Below are 18,157 nucleotides of genomic sequence, written 5' to 3' on the forward strand. Positions count from 1 at the left end.
AGAGACTTCGCGCGCACCCCCCAGTGTTCGAACCTTAAGGGTTTGCCGGAACCCCACATCCGACATTTGGCGCGCCAGGTAGGGGTGCGCCGTAGTTTCCCTTCCATCAGTTCGTCGCTCCATCGCTTCGTCGTTTCCATGGCGGACGCTCGCCGTGCTCGAGCTGAGCGTCGGGCTGCCCTCTCCGCCCGCGTCGCTCAGACGGCTCCCGTAGGCGGGCCACCTCGTCGTTCTCCGTCTCCCGCCGCCAACGCTGCCACTGGCCCGGCGGGGAACGAGCAGCAGGCGTCCTCGCTCCACCCTTCGGTGCGGCAGGACGGCCACAGCGCTACCCCGTCGCTGACCCCTGCCGGTTCTTCGTCTCACGCGCACCGCGCCCCCATGGAGGCACGGGCCGCACTCATCGCGGCGAACGAGCTCCTGCGCTACCGCCCCGTCGACGACCTCTACGAGGACTGGCTCGACCGCGTCGCCGAGCTCGTCCGCGCCGCAGGGGGCTCTCCGGCGCCGTCCCACTCTCTGCCTCCTCGTCAACCAGTCGCGGGCGACGGGGCTCATGGCATGCCTCCACCATCTCAACCCCAAGACGGTGCCTTGGCACCAAGGCGTGCTGCTCCGCGGCGTGATCCACCGCGCCCGGCGCCCGCGCGTGAAGAAAGAAGCTGTCAGGAAATCCCGCGACCGCGAGAAGCTACACCGGCGCTCCCCGCGCCACCTCTCAAGACCGCGTGCCTCCTGCAGTGGCGCAGTGCGGACCTCGCAAGACCAAGCTCCACCTCAGAAGCGGGCCCCGGCGACCACGGCCGGCTGCCACGCCTTCACCCCTGAACTACGTAGCGTCGCCTGGCCAGGCAAGTTCAAGCTAGATCTGCCTCCTCGCTACGACGGCACCGCCGACCCCGCGGAGTTCCTGCAGCTCTATGAGCTGAGCATCGAAGCGGCCAACGGTGACGAAAAAGTCATGGCGAACTGGTTTCCCATGGCTCTCAAGGATGGGGCCCGCTCCTGGCTCCTGAACCTGCAGCACGGCTCGATCTCCTCCTGGGACGAGATGCGCGACCGCTTCGTCGCCAACTTCCAGGGCACTCGCGACTGCCCACCGGCCGCGGGTGATCTGCGCTGCATCAAGCAACAGCCAGGAGAGACCCTCCAGAAGTACATCCAGCGCTTCAACAACACCCGCCTCAAGATCCCCAAGGTCACGGACGAAGCCATCATCTCCGCGTTTTCGGATGGCGTCCGTGACGTCAAGATGAAGGAAGAGCTTGCTATCCACGAGGAGCTTTGCACATCTCAGGAGCTGTTCAACCTGGCGACCAAGTGCGCAAGAGCTGAGGAGGGGCGCCTCTCTCTCCTTGAGCTGCCAGCTGCAGGAGCGGAGGAGAAGAAGGCCAAGGCCAAGGACGTGAAGCGCAAAGAGGCAGTAGTGCTCGCAGCAGAGCCCGACACCAAGTGAGGCAGAGATCATCCTGAGTCATCCAAGAACGGTCGACCGTTCCGCGCCTTCCACAACCTGAACACCCACAACACCAGCGACTGCTAAGAGCTCAGAGCCATACGGGAAGGACGCTACGGCCGACTCCCCGAGCGCAATGACCGGGGCTACGGCCGCGGAGGAGGACGCTGGGACGACCGTGGCCCGCGCCAGGAGTGGCGCGAACGGCCTCGTGAGGACCGCTAGCAGGACCAACCTCGCGAGGGTGCCTGGAGGGACCCGCCTCGTGAGGATCGCCCCCAGGGCAAGGCCGGTCTTCCCCCGCTGCCGCCACCAAGAAGGAACGACGACCACCACCCGAACGAGGGGGCCGGGGGCTTCCAGGAGCCACCTACGATCGCCTGCATCTTGGGCGGTGCCCAGGCCCCAGCCTCTCATTGCATCTTCAAACAGTTCGCTCGCGAGGTGAACGTGGTGCTCCCCAGGCTCGAGGCCACGCGCCCGCTCAGGTGGTCCCAATGTGCCATCACCTTCAACTCGGCAGATCAGCTCAAGTGCGCAGCCACTGCTGGCTCCCTCCCTATGCTGTGCTCCCCAGTCATCAGCAATGTGCAAGTCACCAAGACTCTCATCGACGGCGGCGCAGGGCTCAACGTCCTGTCCGTCGACATGTTCGACAACCTCCAAGTGCCATATGAGCAGCTCCAGCCAACCAAGCCTTTCTCAGGAGTGACCGACGGTTCCACCACACCAATAGGGCAGGTCCGCCTGCCTGTCACCTTCGGGGAGCGCAAGAACTATCGCACCGAGCTCATCGACTTCGACGTCGCACACATCTGCCTGCCATACAATGCCATCCTCGGGTATCCTGCCCTGGCCAAGTTCATGGCGGTCACTCATCATGGCTACAACGTTCTCAAGATGCCAGGAAGTGGAGGAATCATCACGGTCCCGTGTGAGGAGAGGGATGTGGTGTGCTCCCACGAGCGCACCTTTCAAGCCGCAGCAATCGACGACCCCGACAGCAGAAGTGAAGGCCCTCCGGAGACCAACCCCAAGAAGAAGCTGCCGCGCTGCGCAGGACCTCAGGAGGATGGCGTTGCGGCAGGAGCCTCGTCAGGATCAGCGCCCGCTCTAGGGGCGCCTCCCTCCATCACATAGGAAGGCGCGCCCGGTGCCCTTCTCAGGCAGGGCTCGGGGGCTCTCTTCTGGAGGGCCTCAGACCTTGCCAACCTCACGAGGGAGGCGCTTGGGCACCACTTGGAAGCGTGCCTCACGGCACACCTTCCTCAGGAGAGCACGGGGCAAGGAGTGCCCACCACCCAGGAGTTCATCGCCAAGACCACCCAGGAACTGCAAGAAGCAAGAGCCATGCGTGGCCACATCCGCTGACAAGGCGCAACTCCCCATCCAGGCGAGGATGACGGGCTGCGTGTCTGCGTCGATGTCCCAAGGCTCAACAGGGCCGCATCTCAGGAGCGCTTCTGGCCATCGCGTGTGGGCCGCTGCGAGGGCCCACCACACAGCTACGCTCGCATGCCCTTCGGCTTGCCGAGCGTGGCGTCAGCCTATCAGTGCAACCTACGGCGTATCCTGGCGGCTCAGGAGGCCAAGTACCACGCCGTCCTAGAGGAGATGGAGACGGTCTTCAGGGAACCTCCCGAGCCCCCAAAGCCTCCCGAGGCTTAGGGCTCCAGTGGCTCATGAGGAGTCATTCCTTCAACGCACGGCTTCAGCTGCACCAACTCTACTTCGTCTACAGAACCAGGTGACATCTTCCAAGCTCGTTTAAGCTGGGAGCGCCCCTTGGGCTGCATTATTCCCAGGCCACATGGGTCCGTCCCTGTGGCATGTATCCATTTTGCTTTAGTCTTTAGCTTACCTTGCCGGGGGCGCCCCTCGGGCTGCATCATCCCCAAGCCGCTCGGGCCAGACCCAGTGGCATGTATCTCCCTGCATTTATCCAAGTTGATCTGCTCTCCATGCATAACCTACCAACGGCTATCACCTGCTCGATCATCGCCTCCCCTGGGGCCTTCACACAGGCACGGCGCTGGTGCGTGGGTCCGTCCCTGCCACACCGACAAATCTGAGTGGTCGAGCTCTGGCTCACGGCACGCACCGCGCACGTCACCTCACCAGGCCCTCAGTGCCTTCACCTCACCCAGAGCAACCAGTGGCAAGCTAACAGCTGTAACGGCAAACCATGTTTCTTCTTGTGCCTGCTCATAGGGATCCCGAGGGAAGGATAGCAGGCGGCCCCGCGAGTCCCTTTTCCCTCGTGCAATTCGCTTGCACGTTAAAAGGGGGGCTCCTGAGCATCGCGACTCAGGAGCTCTTACTAGCTCTCCAGCCCTCACCCCCTGGCCTTAACCACGACATCGCAACCTGGCATACCAGCGGTGGCTGAGCTCGCTCGAGGGCCGGGACCTGAGGACGTAGAGCACTAAGGAGAGCAAGAGGGGGGGGGGACTCGTATGGGCCGAACTGGCTATACCGCACGAGTTGTTGCACAGCCCTAGAGCGACATCAGGGATCGCCGCGAAGTCAGCAAGATAAGTTTTGCCCTAGGATCGGCTAAATATCTAGGCCTGATGGTCACTCACGCCATGCCGCAGCCCCATTGCGGCCAAGTCATTTTCCTTTCTTCCCTTACCATGGCTGCTTGAGCGCTAAGGGGACCTCCTGAGCATCGCGCCTCAGGGGCTCTTACTGGACCTCGGGCCGCACACCTCCTGGCCTTGACCACGACACGCGACCTGGCATACCAGCGACGGCTGTAGCCTGCCTGGGGACCGGGACCTGTCAGCGTAGAGCAACAAGCCATCGCGAGGAAAGAAAGGGGGACCAAGCCTTAACGGGACATGCACTCACCAAGTTTTCATAACAAGGAAGATAAGCACCAAAGACATTACAGACCCTTACATGCCCCCACGGGGTGATTCATGACCCTTCGCAGGAAACAAAAGCTGATACTAAGGGGAATCCTATCTACACCCTTCCGTGGCAAAGGCCATCATCAACAGTGGGCCATGGGAGGCCGGCGCCAACCCCATCCAGATCAGCGGCGGCGACGGCCGGACGCCGCATCCCTGCCCCGAGCGCGGCGAGAGCTCGGGGGCACGTAGCTGTCATCGCTCGTATCCGGAGTCTCGTAAAGCTCAGGAGAGCTGCTGGACTCCCAAGGGCTGCTGCTGTTGGAGTAGTTGCGGGCGGAGCACGCGTCGGTCTGGCGCTCCTCCCCAGGGCAGCACTCAAGGCGGCGGCCCTCGGCGTCGAAGACCTTGAAGAAGAGCGTGGAGGCGCCGTCGTACTCAAAGTGGATCGCGAGGGCTCCTCTCGCACGGCAGACCCACGCGATCTCGCCCCAGCCGCAAGTCATGAAGATCTTGCCGGTGGGGACCGCTTCGATCTCCGCTCCGGTCGCCGGAGCGCTACAGTCGGTGTGCTGCAGCCAGAGCTCGAGAGGCCCCCTCGGCGGCATCATGTCGGAGAAGAACCGCGGGAAGCGGATCCAGGAGCTTGGAGGCGGCAACGCCCACAGCACCAACTCGCGCGAGGAGTCCGCAGCGTGGACCCCAGGGGCGACGGCACGTCACGCCATGGCGCGACGGCCCCGGACGCGGCGCGGGCGGTGCTGCTCGCCGCTCCAACCTCCCGAGCCCTCGGCTCGGGCGTACAAGGGTAGCGGGTGCCCCGAAGGAGGCCGCCCGCACCAAGGCCTCGTCACCACCTGCATTGCCGCTTCATCACGGCGATGGATCGACCTCTTCTTCGGTGGAAGTGGCCCCGTATCGTTACGGGGAGCTTTTCCTTTCTCTTCGGCGGAAAACCTTCTGATGGGCGCCATTGTTGTCAGCAATGGAGCAAGGAGGAAGAAGCAAGCAAGCGAGGAAGAAGCAAGCAAGCAAGGAAGAGATGGGCAACGGGGGCTCCGCCCCCTCCCCATTTATAGCAAGAGAAGGCCAACCGGCGTCTCCCACGATCGCAGGTAATGATGGTTTTCCTTGCATGTCGCAGGGACTTGTCAAGTCGTGCAGTTGCCGAGGCAGCGTGGGGAAGCGGAGACGCCCACGTCCAATCAACCACCACGCGTCGACCGAGGCGGTAGGCTTTTGGGACCTGCGGTGCTCCGAACTTGACCCTCGGCTTCGCCGCGAAGCCAAGCCCGAGCGCACCTTGGGCCCGGGGGCTACTGTCGGCGTTCTGGCAACGGGAGTCCCCAGACTTGCCTGCCTGTGGCTCACATCGTGGCTAAGCAGCAGGCCGTACGGCCCGTCTTCGTCAACAAGGCACCCAAGACCCTCGCGAGGGTCCAAGCCTCGCGAGGAGGACGACGCAAGACCTCCTCTGGAGTGGCCTAGACAAGCAGGCTCACAAGGAGCGGAGATATCAAGGCGAGGCAAACCTCACGAGGCTCTCGTGACGTGAGCCATGACGAACGGTACCAGGCGGGTGCTAGGCGGGCGCCAGTGCGCGCAACGTCTCTATTTCCTCTTTGGTGCTAAGGAGGCCAGCGCAGGCGAAGAGTACCGAGGCATCAGGCAAAGGTTGCCATATTGGTGCAACGAGACCAAGACCAGGAGGGCGGCAAGGCGGAGGTCATCATCGAGCCCAAGACGGCGTCACCCAGAGCTTTTCTGTAGCGACCCGACCTCAGACGGTCAAGTCTCTGTGCTTAAGTGTCATCCCTGGATCAGTATGCTGACACACACAGTACTCGAGGATTTATAACAGAGGTAAATCACATGTATAAAGTAACGTAAATACTATTACCTCAATCCAAACAGCGGAAGTAACAACAAGGTTGTGGATTCCCATCAACACCAACGGCAAAGTTGAGTGTAGAAATCGTAACCCTAACGTATCACTTACTCGTCTTAAGAATCCTGCAACATGAGATGTTGCAGCCACAAAGGGTCAGTACATTGAATGTACTGGCAAATTCACACCATAGAGAAATGATGAACAATGGCTATCACTACATGCATATATGGCTGGTGGAAAAGCTCTATGGTTATAAGGTTTTTGCGAAAAGCCAATTTTTCCCTACTGCAAAGGAATATATTTTATTTAACTACAAAGATTGTTGAAAAATATTGAGAAGGTAAACCCCCTCTCAATACCAATTAAAAGTAATCATTAACAACCCAACAAATTATTTAAGTAACGTGATGAGATCAACATGATAATCCAAGAACCAGATACTCAAGATGTCCATAACCGGGGACACGGCTAATCATGATTAGTTTGTACACTCTGCAGAGGTTTGCGCACTTTTCCCCACAAGACTCGATCTCCTCCGTTGGATTTCTCGCACTTCATGATGTTTGAGAAACGGGTGACCGAGACACAGTCTTTCAGAAGCGTTAGCACCTTACGATGGGTAGACAGTTACACCTACTTTCCCCTACATCTGCTAGTCTACCACTATAAGAGTTCACACGACTTAATAAACTATGCTAGAGCCCATAATAGCTTGTGGCTGCACACGGAAGTTTCTAGCATGAATAATCTCATGATCCCTTTGAGCCTGGGTGGCGGTCCATAAAAGAATCACACGGTACCCCGGGATTTCCAAAAAATACAGGCAATCACTGGGTACCCACGTGCCTCAATCCACCTAGATGTGTATTAAAGTTGCCACCTTAAGTTGAACCATTAATTAATAATCTCACATCTGTCATGGATACACTCAAACCCAATCCATGTCTACGAGCATAGCATGGCAATAAGCATAACGTAGAAGTAACTCCCAAGGTTTGAATGCAGGGCAATAGGTTCCTACCTCATCAACTACTTCCCAATACCCACATGTTATCAATCCTACTCATGCAATGTTTGAGGGGTGAAACTAATGCATAAAAACTGGGTATGAAAGGGATATGATCAAAGTGTGAACTTGCCTGCAATGTTGACGAAGATGATTCGCACTCATAACTCCTGATAGTTCCACTCGTCACACTCCGTCAATCTATCGTAAGCAAGCAATAGTAACCACACATAAACAATCACTCAAAAGACCGGAGAAAACATCTCGGGAAACTTTGAAAACAAGCAAACAACTTTTGCAATAGGAAACAATTTCTAACAGTACCAAAATTAAGTGAATTTGGCCTTATCAGAAAGTTTAGGTCAAGAGCTTCGAAAAGCAGAAAGAATCAACTAAAACGGAGTTATAAAACTCAAGTTACGATCAAACGAAGTTTGAATTAAAATCTGGTCTAAATCAAATTTTAAACTTTCAAAAACATGTTTGAGTTGGATTACTGGATAGAGGGGATCATAACGAAGAAGTGGGCGTTGGTTTCGTTGGATTTGGATAAACGGGTAAAAAGATATGGTCGTTTGAAACAGAAGGACTAATCTGTAAAAGAAATACTACAAATAGGTCCCTGGACAGAAAATAAAAATAAAAAGAAAAAACCTAAAGAACGAACGTTCACTACGGGAAGCTAAAGAACGAAAACCGTTCGCTCCAGAACCTAAAATAGCAAACATTCACTAATTAAATTAACCCAGAAAATAAACCGATCTAATAAGTAAAAACCAACCTAATAAATAAAACCGGCCGGGTTAACGGTTTTACACCAGTTCAAGGAAATAAACCGGCGGCGGTGGTTTTGGATCGGCGGAGCAGCGGCTCCGGCGCGGCGGGCAGCGGCGAGCGGCGGCTACGGCGGCGCGGGCGGCGGGGTGGTGCGGCAGCAGTGAGCGGCGGCGGCGACGGATCTGCGAGGTGCGGCGGCGGCGAGATGCAGACGGCGGCGGGGTCAGCCTTAAAAGGGTGAGGGGAGGGGAGGTGGTGGCGTGGAGGAGGGGCGACGGCCGCCGTGGGGGCGGCGGACTCCGGCGAGTCTCGCCGGGGCACGCGAGGAGGAAGGCGGCGGTGCGCTGGCTGGGCTGGGCCGTGGCCTGTTGGGCCGGCCCAGTTCGGCCGTGGAGGAGAAAAGTTTTTTTTAAACAATTTTCCAGACAAACTAAAATAATAAAACAAAATAAAATAAGAATATTATATAGGCATGTAATATATCGAAATTTTCAGAAAAAGATTGTCTACAACGTGAACATTTTCCTAGCATTAAATAAAATTCACACAAATTCAGATAATTCAAAGAGTGCTACTGGTCTAATAAAATCCAATAAAAATCATTATAAAAATACCAAAATGAATTCAAATTTATTTCTCTCCAATTTTCTATTGTAGGGAATCATGTTACCCTATTTTCCATGTATTTTATTTTTTGAGAAAAATAATTTGAATAAAATCCAAATAACTCCAAATTGAAAAATAATTCCAAAAGGACTTTGAATTTGATCCTTTGAAACTCCCAACTCATATTTCATATGTTTTGAAGTCATTTTATCTTCGCTCGTGAAAATCATTGAGTTGCATAAAGTTTCAGAATTGGAAATATTCTCAAATGAAATTCAAATATTTTCAACACCCCTTGTCATTTAAATAAATGGAAGAAGTCATGTCATCTTCTCTCCAGGGTTTTGTGGTGAAAAGAATTTGAATTCACGGAGATCAGAAAAGCAAAAATGAAAGTTTGGGAAAGTCCTTTTATTCCCTCTCATTCAACTTTCAAAAAGTTTCGAATTCACTCACTTTCAGTCAGTCAATCAAACAAGCAATCAAATCTATCTATTTATATAACATTCCAAAATTTAGAATTTTGGGATGTTACAAACCTACCACCCTTAAAATGAATCTCGTCCTCGAGATTCGGAGAGGCTAGCAAGAAATAGGTCAGGTTTGGGGTCTTCTCATAATCCCTCGATCGTCTTCGGGGTCTGGGGTGCTACCACCCTTAGAAACATGGTTACGGTTCCATCAAAACTTATATACTCCATCCATTATTCTTGACAGTGTCGGTCTTCTCAGATTCTCGGGAAAATTCCTTCTCTGGGCTCTTCTGGTAGTGGCATAACCTTTACCGCAATTCTTCTGTCCTTTATCTTGGTAAAGTTATTCCGAGATTGGGTCTTCTTAGCTGACGGGTCTGGCGCCAATAATAATCAACTATCGATATCTCACGGCGGTCATCCAATTATGGTTTCTCCTGCAGGAAATGGGTCTGGGTTGAACCTCACCGTATGACCTACGATTGGCAAGAGCTGCCTTGTACAAGGGAAAATTCTTAGACCATTCTAAGGTTTAATCAAGGTTTAATACCGTCATCGCTCTACTATGGGTAAGTCACTCAGATTTACCAACCCATATAGCAAGGTGAATAATAAGAGTAAGTCGGTATGGTGATCAATCCATCCCGCACCCAAATCATTACCCTGTATATGGTTTAGTGAATCTTGCATTCTAACACTCGGTCATCCTCACAAGCATTGCAGAATTTCTCTTGTCGACGAACTAAGTTCGGATATCCATTGATTCTGCAAGCCAAACAAACATCTATCGTTCCTTCACAACTCTCAGGTTTTGCGTAACTCCTATAAGATCGTCTGTCGATAAAGTCGTAACTTCTTCCAGGGTTTTTCCTTCAGCAAGAATGTGCTTGCTCCTTGGAAGGTCCTAGGGCCTGTGGGTTATGGCCCATCTCATCACTTGTGATCCTTGAACTCATCATCAGGGCAACTGATCGTTATTCCAACATCTAACTTCCAGCTTCCTAGCATACTTAAAATCCATCCAATTGTATTGTCTCCCTTCCTTCTATTTGCACCAAACCAAGACGTGATTACTTAGACTCATCATGGAGTTACAATTGCTCCATATTACCAACATCATACCACCCTTATATCCAATAGTACTTCATCTCTGCATATTCTTGGGGATACCCCACATATCGAGACAAGTCTCCTTCTTATTTTGTCCAAAATCCACTTCGTGGTATATCATTCTCCTTTCCATGGGTCAAGTGTCCTCACAGGGTACTACCACCCTTGAAATGCACAAATTCATCCATAGACCATGTTTCTCATATCCTCGAAAATGGTCAAAATCTTTCTTCATAGAGTAACAACTCATAAAATCCAAATCCTTACCAACGATTCTTACTTTATTGATTCTCCAATTACTACAATCTCCTGCATTTCCATTACAGGCCTCAACTCAACACCTTAATAATATAAGGAATGCTCCCACTGCTACTACTATACTTCTTACAGACTCAACTATTTAACACTAGCCTCCTTCTCTTTGGGACAATCCCTGGCAAAGTGCCCTGCTTCATTACAGCGAAAACATATTACTTCTTACAGGTCTCGAGGTTTCCTTATGACTACATAGCCTCCTTGGGTCCTCGGCTTTCTTTTTGGGCAACTGCTAAAGTAGTGCCCTGACTCCTTGCACCTATAACAGGTGATATGACTCAGATCCTTCCTGGAATCCAATCTACTTCCCTTTCTGGACTTTTCCGTTCCAGTCAGGGCTTCTATTTCCTGTGGGTCATACTCTACTTCTTCTGTCGGGAATTCTACCAGATCCCCATTCATACAATTCTAGGAGATGTGTCCTTCTTCTCCACAAGAATAGCAAGACTTGGTGCAGGGTTTAATTGGGTCTTCTTCGGGTGTGTCCTCCACCTCTTCCTTCATCACATATTCTTCTAAAATTTCCATGAGGGCTCCTTTCATTGCTTCTTTCTTCTGCTGGATGGTTCTTTGTACCATGGGGTAAATGTGACACTGAGCAGGGTAGTGGGTAGTCCCTTCACACAAGAAACAAGTGATCTGCCTAGTTGGGCATTCTTCAACTGGGTGACTTCCTTCACAATGAGGGCATCCATCCTTCTATTCTTTATGGTTGTGTCCTATTTCTCCACAGAGCTTGCATGCACAAGGTTTCTTCATATCACTTCCATAAGGCTTCACAAACTGAGACTTTGGCAAAGTCAACTTAAATTCTTTCCAAGTGGTTACTCCTTGCCATCCATAGATGTTTTGGTACATCCTCCACCAAGTAGCAGCACCTCTTTCAAGGCACTGAAGAGCATGCTGGGTCATATCCTTTCCGGCTATAGTGTTATTCTTCATGTGATCCTCCATGTTCTGAATCCATCGGTCCGTCTCCTAATTGACTCATCGGTCCAGAAAATACAAGCTCATCTCCATTCATCCTCTATTTGGTCCATGGGTTTTGGGGTGAGATAAGAGAGATAGAGAGGGATACACACAACACAACCAATAGTTTTGAAAAGACAGATTTTTATTTATGGCTGCCGAAAAAAAATCAAACAAATGAGAGCTCACAAACGTCGCATCTAATGTAGGTATAAAACAGGGGTTTGGTCTTCTAATGGTCAATAAATCTTCAGAGTCGCCAAACTCTTCAAGTCTTGTTCATGTCTCCGATGGCTTCTTCCGATCATGCTTGTCGTTCTAAAATTCTTTTGCTAGATCATCTCTGTTGACGCAAAATCTCTCGTGATGTCCTTTAATATTTCTGGAGTTGCATTGCAAACTTCTGGGTTTCATCAACCTCGACATAGACCATGATCCTACTGTCCATCGGTTCTTGACGAATCTCCATCATCTCGAGGTTTTGCTCCTCCAGCTTGGCTACTTTCAACTTCTGGGTCCTGAGTTCTTCACGAAATGCTTCCTTGTCAAATACTGCTTCTTGTAGGTCCATCTTAACTTCTTGATGTAACACTCCAGATCCTGGTGATACACCGGTTAAGGTTTAAACTTCATCTTGATGATAGGTGCTCCATCAGCCTTCTACCATCCAATCCTTCCATGCATATGCAGGCTTTACTCAGCACGGTGACAATAGCCTAAGCGGGTGATAACATCATGGATAGCCGTGCTTCTTCCCTTGTCATTGCCATGAGCTATCATTCCATAGTTGATATCTCATGCCTTAGGGTTTTCTTGACAAAACTTTGAGTTTCTAACTCTCCATGTTCCAGTCTTTCTTCGACACACCTTGATCTTGGGTATTGACGGCTTCCATAGTCTGACAAAATCCATAAGGGTAGCCTTCCTATACCAATCTGGAAATTCTCCAGAGCCTTCGAATTCTCCTAGTCTTCAGAGTCTTCAACCGTTGTAGTTTCCATTATTATAATGCTCCGTAAAATCCTCTTCATTCCAAAGTGGTCTTAGTTGTCCGATATCTTGTACTTCTTGGAGTGGTCTCATCCGTCGAATTTTCGAGTGGTCCAAAGGGAAAAGGGGTATTGTCTCACTAAAAGGGAATATTTGAATAAGCTCAGAAGAGAAGAGAGGTAAAAGATATTTTTGAAAAAGAAAGTTTTAGAGAAAATCCTTCCTATGGGCTTGCTAGTTTCTAGGGTCACGTCCTACAGTCAACATGTGCTCTGATACCATCTTGTAGCGACCCGACCTTAGACGGTCAAGTCTCTATGCTTAAGTGTCATCCCTGGATCGATATGCTGACACACATAGTACTCAAGGATTTATAACAGAGGTAAATCACATGTATAAAGTAACGTAAATACTATTACCTCAATCCAAACAGCGGAAGTAACAACAAGGTTGTGGATTCCCATCAACACCAACGGCAAAGTTGAGTGTAGAAATCATAACCCTAACGTATCACTTACTCGTCTTAAGAATCCTGCAACATGAGACGTTGCAGCCACAAAGGGTCAGTACATTAAATGTACTGGCAAATTCACACCATAGAGAAATGATGAACAATGGCTATCACTACATGCATATATGGCTGGTGGAAAAGCTCTATGGTTATAAGGTTTTTGCGAAAAGCCAATTTTTCCCTACTGCAAAGGAATATATTTTATTTAACTACAAAGTTTGTTGAAAAATATTGAGAAGGTAAACCCACTCTCAATCCCAATTAAAAGTAATCATTAACAACCCAACAAATTATTTAAGTAACGTGATGAGATCAACATGATAATCCAAGAACCAGATACTCAAGATGTCCATAACCGGGGACACGGCTAATCATGATTAGTTTGTACACTTTGCAAAGGTTTGCGCACTTTTCCCCACAAGACTCGATCTCCTCCGTTGGATTTCTCGCACTTCATGATGTTTGAGAAACGGATGACCGAGACACAGTCTTTCAGAAGCGTTAGCACCTTACGATGGGTAGACAGTTACACCTACTTTCCCCTACATCTGCTAGTCTACCACTGTAAGAGTTCACACGACTTAATCAACTATGCTAGAGCCCATAATAGCTTGTGGCTGCACACGGAAGTTTCTAGCATGAATAATCTCATGATCCCTTTGAGCCTGGGTGGCGGTCCATAGGAGAATCACACGGTACCCCGAGATTTCCAAAAAATACAGGCAATCACTGGGTACCCCAGGTGCCTCAATCCAGCCAGATGTGTATTAAAGTTGCCACCTTAAGTTGAACCATTAATTAATAATCTCACATCTGTCATGGATACACTCAAACCCAATCCACGTCTACGAGCATAGCATGGCAATAAGCATAACGTAGAAGTAACTCCCAAGGTTTGAATGCAGGGCAATAGGTTCCTACCTCATCAACTACTTCCCAATACCCACATGTTATCAATCCTACTCATGCAATGTTTGAGGGGTGAAACTAATGCATAAAAACTGGGTATGAAAGGGATATGATCAAAGTGTGAACTTGCCTGCAATGTTGACGAAGATGATTCGCACTCATAACTCCTGATAGTTCTACTCGTCACACTCCGTCAATCTATCGTAAGCAAGCAATAGTAACCACACATAAGCAATCACTCAAAAGATCGGAGAAAACATCTCGGGAAACTTTGAAAACAAGCAAATAACTCTTGCAACAGGAAACAATTTCTAACAGTACCAAAATTAAGTGAATTTGGCCTTATCAGAAAGTTTTGGTCAAGAGCTTCGAAAAACAAAAAGAATCAACTAAAACAGAGTTATAAAACTCAAGTTATGATCAAATGAAGTTTGAATTAAAATATGGTCTAAATCAAATTTTAAACTTTCAAAAACATGTTTGAGTTGGATTACTGGATAGAGGGGATCATAACGAAGAAGTGGGCGTTGGTTTCGTTGGATTTGGATAAACGGGTAAAAAGATATGGTCGTTTGAAACAGAATGACTAATCTGTAAAAGAAATACTACAAATAGGTCCCTGGACAGAAAATAAAAATAAAAAGAAAAAACCTAAAGAACGAACGTTCACTACGGGAAGCTAAAGAACGAAAACCGTTCGCTCCAGAACCTAAAACAACAAACGTTCACTAATTAAATTAACCTAGAAAATAAACCGATCTAATAAGTAAAAACCAACCTAATAAATAAAACCGGCCGGGTTAACGGTTTTACACTGGTTCAAGGAAATAAACCGGCGGCGACGGTTTTGGATCGGCGGAGTGGCGGCTCCGGCGAGGGCGGCGTGCTCCGGCGCGGCGGGTAGCGGCGAGCGGCGGCTATGGCGGCGCGGGCGGCGGGGTGGTGCGGCAGCAGCGAGCGACGGCGGCGGATCTGCGGGGTGCGGCGGCGGCGAGATGCGAACGGCAGCGGCGCGACAGCGGGGAGGAGAGAGAGGGGGGCGAGGGCGGCGGGGTCGGCCTTAAAAGGGCGAGGGGAGGGGAGGTGGTGGCGTGGAGGAGGGGCGACGGGCGCCGTGGGGGCGGCGGACTCCGGCGAGTCCCGCTAGGGCACGCGAGGAGGAAGGCGGCAGTGCACCGGCTGGGCTGGGCCGTGGCCTGTTGGGCCGGCCCAGTTCGGCCGCGGAGGAGAGAAGTTTTTTTTTAACAATTTTCCAGACAAACTAAAATAATAAAACAAAATAAAATAAGAATATTATATAGGCATGTAATATATCGAAATTTTCAGAAAAAGATTGTCTACAACGTGAACATTTTCCTAGCATTAAATAAAATTCACACAAATTCAGATAATTCGAAGAGTGCTACTGGTCTAATAAAATCCAATAAAAACCATTATAACAATACCGAAATGAATTCAAATTTATTTCTCTCCAATTTTCTATTTTAGGGAATCATGCTACCCTATTTTCCATGTATTTTATTTTTGGAGAAAAATAATTTGAATAAAATCCAAATAACTCCAAATTGAAAAATAATTCCAAAAGGACTTTGAATTTGATCCTTTGAAACTCCCAACTCATATTTCATATGTTTTGAAGAAGTCATTTTATCTTCGCTCGTGAAAATCATTGAGTTGCATAAAGTTTCAGAATTGGAAATATTCTCAAATGAAATTCAAATATTTTCAACACCCCTTGTCATTTAAATAAATGGAAGAAGTCATGTCATCTTCTCTCCAGGGTTTTGTGGTGAAAAGAATTTGAATCCACGGAGATCATAAAAAGCAAAAATGAAAGTTTGGGAAAGTCCTTTTATTCCCTCTCATTCAACTTTCAAAAAGTTTCGAATTCACTCACTTTCAGTCAGTCAATCAAACAAGCAATCAAATCTATCTATTTATATAACATTCCAAAATTTAGAATTTTGGTATGTTACATTTTCGCAGGCGAGGACCGCTTTTGTCAGGATAGCTTGTACTAGTTGTCCCCCTTCAAATTTGCCCGCCGTTGTTGGCTCCCTTCCCGCTCGATATTTGGGAAGAGGACCAGGGCCTATATAAGTAGAGCTAGCCACCACAGTAGAGGCATCAAATCCTCACACCACAAGTTCACAAGCACAAGAACACCTCAACCTTACGAGGCTGTTCTTCCCTTGTACTGTTCATCATCAGCCCAAGAGGCAATCCACCACCACCACACTAGAGTAGGGTATTACACCACAACGGTGGCCCGAACTAGTATAAACCCTGTGTCTCTCTGTGTTGCAAGTTCGTCGAGTTCATCCGCGAGATCTTAGCGAGCTAGAGCGTAGATCGGTAGGAGGGAGAGACTTCGCGCGCACCCCAGTGTTCGAACCTTAAGGGTTTGCCGGAACCCCACATCCGACAAGTTCACCGATGATTACCTCTAAAACCACCTGCATGGTTAAGAGGCGAGGAAGGTATTCATTCAATACCCACGGTACAATATTGAAGTCTTGCTGAAGAGGATGAAGGTTGGGCGGGCAATTATCCATAGCCACTGGCCTAAAGTTGCAAGGACATTCAACATCACTGAAGGCTCAATATTTGCCTTCCGCTTCTGCAGTTTCCCAGATGAGATTCAGCTGTCTATTTACCGTGTATGATGCTACTTTCCAAAGGTTTTTGATAATGCATGTGAAGCTTCGTGCTGCTGTGTAATGGCGTAACTGAGTGCCGAAGCTATCTGATGTAATTCGATTATGAAATCCTGGTTGCTTTTATACGGATATGAAATATCTGGCGTGTTTTATAAGAAATATCAGTTTGATTAGTACATGGATTATCAATAATAGGCTAATTACCCTGATTATTGGGGTTTTCTATTGCAAACGGTTACCCAGACAGCACCGTGGGCGATGAACTCAAACAACCCGCACGGTTTCTAGACAGTAGGCATGTTCAATCAACTAACAATCACACACGGCTTCCGGCAGAGAACTGTTTGCGTTAGGCCACCTTGCACACACGTTTCCACACAAAGAACTGTGTGGGATGTACATACCTACGGAAATGATTTTCTGGGATTCACCCTGTGGGATGTACATACCTACGGAAATGATTTCTGGGATTCACCGTGTGGGATGAACATACCTACGGAAATGATTTCTGGGATTCACCGTGTGGGATGTACATACCTACGGAAATGATTTCTGGGATTCACTGTGTGGGATGTACATACCTACGGAAATGATTTTTGGGATTCACCGTGTGGGATGTACATACCTACGGAACTGATTTCTGGGATTCACCATGTGGGATGTACATATCTACGGAAATGATTGGGTTTCCATGCCTCGCCCGATCGCACACGGCCCCAGCCTGGGTCCCACGAGGGCCTATCCCCGACGATTTCTGGGTCGTGTGGGAAGGACCCCCCTATCGCCCACACTCACTTGGCGACGGTTCCAAATGCCGTCGCGGAAAGGGGTTTTAAACCGTTTGTTTAGGACCGACGCGCACCAGTGATGGGAAGAAGGGAGAAGGCCAGGGTAATCGGCTACAATGGCCACTTCTGTGCCGTCGTAGCTCGCCTGATAGAAGACCCCCTCCTTGAGCTCCACGAATATATCCAGATCCTCCTCAAATCCGTTATCCAGGTCCCGAATATGGTCCTCTGGCTACGGAGCGGGGCTATAGATCCCCGCGGTGGCCTTCCTCCATTCCTGTTAAAAGTGGTCGGTTAAGTTCGACTAGTTGCAACTCAGGAAGAGGATTGAGTGAGGTTCTGGATTGAAAGCTTACCCGGCTAGGGGGTTGTACATGGAAAAGCCCTCTCGGCACTTAAGGCGAGTGAATTCTTCTTTCTCCCCTTTATAAAGATCAGCCAACTGTTGGGGAACGTAGTAATTTCAAAAAAAAATCCTACACACACGCAAGATCATGGTGATGCATAGCAACGAGAGGGGAGGGTGTAGTCCACGTACCCTCGTAAACCATAAGCGGAAGCGTTATGACAGCGCGGTTGATGTAGTCGTACGTCTTCACGATCGACCGATCCTAGCACCGAAAGTACGGCACCTCCGCGATCTGCACACGTTCGGCTCGGTGACGTCCCACGAACTCACGATCCAGCAGAGTGTCGAGGGAGAGCTTCGTCAGCGCGACGGCATGATGACGGTGATGATGAAGCTACCGGCGCAGGGCTTCGCCTAAGCACTGTGACGATATGATCGAGGTGGATTATGGTGGAGGGGGGCACCGCACACGGCTAAGAGATCAATGTCTGT

This window comes from Triticum aestivum, chromosome 3D (assembly GCF_018294505.1).
Source record: "Triticum aestivum cultivar Chinese Spring chromosome 3D, IWGSC CS RefSeq v2.1, whole genome shotgun sequence".
NCBI classification, from domain to species: Eukaryota; Viridiplantae; Streptophyta; class Magnoliopsida; order Poales; family Poaceae; genus Triticum; species Triticum aestivum.